This window comes from Rousettus aegyptiacus, unplaced genomic scaffold (genome assembly GCF_014176215.1).
Source record: "Rousettus aegyptiacus isolate mRouAeg1 unplaced genomic scaffold, mRouAeg1.p scaffold_m13_p_2, whole genome shotgun sequence".
NCBI classification, from domain to species: domain Eukaryota; kingdom Metazoa; phylum Chordata; class Mammalia; order Chiroptera; family Pteropodidae; genus Rousettus; species Rousettus aegyptiacus.
In genome coordinates this window covers 100,137,146-100,141,577 of record NW_023416295.1, presented here as the reverse complement: position 1 = coordinate 100,141,577, position 4,432 = coordinate 100,137,146, and the positions used below count along the sequence as shown (strand labels likewise).

At 38.1% G+C, this 4,432-nt stretch overlaps 1 pseudogene; it reads right to left on the bottom strand.

Annotated features, from left to right (window-relative positions):
* Positions 1-3,556: 3,556 nt before the first annotated feature.
* Positions 3,557-3,675, bottom strand: LOC118614756 (annotated as a pseudogene).
* Between the last annotated feature and the right edge of the window lie 757 nt (positions 3,676-4,432).

Below are 4,432 nucleotides of genomic sequence, written 5' to 3'. Positions count from 1 at the left end.
TAGCTATACATCCTGACAAAATATTGAGCGCCTTGCTGAGCCTGTATTATTACAGTGAATATCAATTCTCATTTCATAAGTATCGTAGATATAGAATTCAAAGAAATCAGATTTCTTTTTGTAAAAAATTGAAGTTTTCTTATCAATTTGTTTATTATGATCTGTAATGCTCTCTAAAATGAAGAGGATAAAAAAAAATCCAACTGGGTATTTCAGTAATCAAAGTTGTGCTGATCCCTGAGATATGATAACCAGAAAACTAAGTAAAAAGTGGTCAGGAAACAACTGCCATAAACCAGGTGTGTTGAAATTATAATAGTGTCCAAGAATGCCAAATTACAGTTATGTATCTGGGGAGAAATGAGCCTGGCAGGATTTTGGAATTCAGTCAGTTATTTGCATGGTATGGTCTTTTTCCGGATACCTCAGGGTGTTTCTCTGGTCTCCTTCAAGTTTCTGCTCAAATATCATCTCATCAGTGAGGCCTTCCCTGATGATTTTACTTAAAATAGCAATATGTCCCTCCACCTCCACTCAACCCCCCCCCCCACACACACACACTCTATTACCCTTTCTGTGGGGCCTTCTCGCAGCATTCCCAGCTCCAGCACATCAGCCCTGCTCCTCAGCACTAACACTGCCTGATACATTTTACTGTCTTATTTACCTCCCTCTCCAAGGGCAGGAATTTTTGTTTGGTTCACTGCCGTATCTTCAGTGCCTAGAACAACGCTGGCCACATAATAGGTACTCAGTAAATATTTATGAGCGAACAGATTAATTTTAGCATCTTCTAAAGCCCTGCTTGAAGAGTCCCTGACTTCAAGGTCTTCCTGTCTAATGGGAAAATCAGACATGAATGAAAACAGTTACAGTACAGTGAGATCTGAAGGTAGTGCACCAGGATGATATTGGTGGGAAGCTGGTGCTTGACCTCAGACAAACCTGGATTCTAGCCTTAAATCGTCCCACTGATCTCGGTCCTTGGGGAAGTCGTAGTATAACATCGCTATACCATGTGTTTTCAAATCAGAGATAACTGTACAAACAAATGTCTCCTCTTACAGGCTTGTGATGCGGAGTCAGTGAAGGGATGCACATAGGTGTTTAGCACAGTCCTTGCACAGTCAGAAAGTCTACAGTAAGTGCCTGCAGCATTGGGTCAGATTTTTATAGAGGCAAAGAGCAGAGCACAGGGGCTAAAGCTGTCCAGTGCTCCTGGGAAAGCTTGCCAGTAAGAGGACTGAGGTAAGAATGGAGGAAAAATTGTCCTCAACAAGCATACAATGAAACAACATATTAAATTTTCCTGCGTCGAATGCATTAAACTTTTTAAAAATGAAGAATGAATCTACTAGTAATATGAATATGTAATCAGTGTAGGGGCTTCTCCAGCTGAAAATGGGTTACTGACAAGTCTCTCCACTAACTAGATCTGGCTTCACTGAGTTGCCATTCTTTCTAAAATGGAGTGCGGGGTGGGGGGGGGGGGCAGGGGGAGGGAAGAAAGCCCACTTGGTACTCAAGTAGTAGGTATTACTGCCCTGAGAAAGAAACATCTAAGCCACTAACTACCTTCACCCATCACAACCCATCACTGCTTTGGTAGCAGAGGTTTTGCTAAGCAGAATACAATTATTCTTCTCAGGAAAAAGAGTTAATTCAAGATCTGGTTCCAGATCAGGTTCCAAAACAGAATTCTAAATCTACAGGGAAAAAGAGAAGTTAGCCCCCTTTTCAATCATTGGTGAATTATCTATCCCTTTCCCTAAGCCCCAACAGATCCCAAACTCATTAACAGTCTCTTTAGGACAAGTCACCTTATCTCTGCACTCAAGAATTTTTAAAGACAGTGACACACAGCTTTTAAGTTCAATCAATTGCACAACTAATTGTGCTGTAACTGGGGTCAATTGTCTAACTGCCTTTTGGCAACTGGAATTGTGAATTTTCAGATGGAAACAGGTCACTTGTCTCCTCTTTTTAGCTGCAAAATCTCCTATATATGACGTAATCAGACTAAAAGAAAAAACTGGGGGGAGGGGAGTTATGCAAATTTTGCATTATCATAATGTTTTCAATTGTTCAAGATTGTAAAGTTTCCAGCCTAATAATAAATATCGGCTAATCCTTAGTAAGCTTGTTAGTCAGCGATAGGAATATGACTCAAATTTTACTACTCACTTTAAAAGACTAAAAGCCATACCAAACTGGGCAGAGATGTACTATATTAGTAATCACTAAATCAGAACTAGTCAAAAGGCAATTGTTTCTTCTGGTACATTTTGTTTCATGTTTAAAGTAACCATTACCGCATGTTTAGGAAGCAAAAATAAAGTTAGAAAAAGAGAGGGAAAACAATTCATTTTTAATTTGAGGCCTGGCTCCACAGCCTTATTACTTAATTAAATGTTAAGCGCACCCAAAGGGAGTTTTCTGGGGTGGTAGAAATATTCTACATTTTGATTGGGGCGTGGATTACATGGGTGTGTAAAATTCTCTAAACTCTATACATTTATCTATAAAATTTTTACATCAATTTAAAGGAAAAAAAATGTGTGGCTACACCTTTAAAGTTATGTCCAAGTGGTACTTAACACTCAAAATGTAAAGCTAGAATAAAACCATTTAAAAAATTCTATTTAAATAAACCCTCATTGCAAAATGACAAGTGCTATAATAAAATAAAAAATATATATTTATATATATTTACATATATATATTTTCCATATATATTTATATATATATGGAAAATACTCAAGATTTGGTTGGTTTGTGCTATCTCACACACCACGGAAGTGCTTCTAATCTGTTAGCTCACACCAAAATCCAATTTTCCATGCTAAACCTTTAAAACATGAAAGTAATTAAAGTCTGTACCAAAACAAATCGTAACAACTTAGCTGTGCCAAAAAACACTCTGAGTTCTGTTTGGGTTCCTCTTGGACTGGATGTGGTGTCCTAACTCCTTCACACGTCCCCCAGGAAGTAGAAGCACTGCTGTTTGCCATGCCCTTATTCAAAAAAATAATACTCTTAACATACATAGCCTATAAAAGTGAGATGGCTGTGTTCTTGCCGATGCTTATAGTCTGGATTTACCTTTTAAAAGCACCCTGTTTTCCTCTCAAAAGTCAGTTTGATCGATAAACTTATCACATTATATGGTCACTCTACCTAGTGTCCCTTTCCCTGCGAAGCCTCTTTAGGTCATCACATCTATTATAGATCTCAGGAAACCACTTCACAATTTTCCTTTCCTTAGCATGTCTCAGGTCCAGTCTTTACATTTGTTGGTAACTCTGCCACTAGGTTTGAAGCTTCTTGAGGGCAGAGAAAACAATTATTTTTGCTTAGCACAGTACTTGCCACACAGAGGAACTCAATAAGTATTTAAGTGAGTGTGACAGAAACAAAACACCAATTATACTATTTTAACCATTAAAAAAAGATCCCAGAAGACTTTTATTTTTTTTTTATTTATTTTTTTAGGTGAGGCAACCCTTGGTTGCAAGGACCTTGTCAGCTTACAATCCCTTATTTTTTTTATTTCTTATGCCTACAGCACCTGGTCTTGCTAGGTGGTTTCCCATCCAAGTACTAACCAGGCCCGACCCTGCTTAGCTTCCAAGACCAGACAGGATCGGGCTTGTTCAGGGTAGCATGGCTATAGACCAGATGACTTTTAAAGGATAGGACAATGGGGAAAAATCATGAATCCGGGAGTTAGGTGAAGAGAACTGGCATCTACTGTTTCAATATCACATAAGTGCTCCACTTTAACTTTATGACCATAACTACTATCTCAAGGGATAACTATTCTGACAACACTGGCCACCTAAACTTTGTTTTAATTAGTCCCAAAGTCTTATTCTTACATCACAATCTTAAACATTAGAGGAACACATTGACTAATTCATAAGGCTACACACAACTCAAAGCAGGGCCTGAACCACCCAAGCGCTTTAAGATGAAAGACTTCTGGAAAGGTCAAAGGAGTTTTGCCTGGAAGTCTCTTGAGGTTCTTCTAAGAAACTTTGTTTCCTATAGTATTGCAAAATAGATTAGCAAGAAGCTCTGCTGGCTGGCTGAGTACCTACTTCACAAAGATATGCAGTAATGCTATACAACCCAGCAGCAAGCTACTCAAAGATTATCACAAAGAAAAAGGAACGTGAGTTTATAAACTAAAAAAGGACCCACGGTTACTTATTCATCTATGACTGACTAGGAGAAATTAATTATATTAGTGATTCAAGCAAAGATTGTATCAAGTTACATCACAAGAAGAAACTCAAACCCAAACTGATAACTTATAAAAAGGCTGCTTTTCTTTGCAGTAAAGGAGTACTCACACCATTCTAGATTAAGAAGAGATAACCGCTGAGTTCTGTTTAAAAACCACTGTTTGAAGATCTCTTGTAAAAACAAA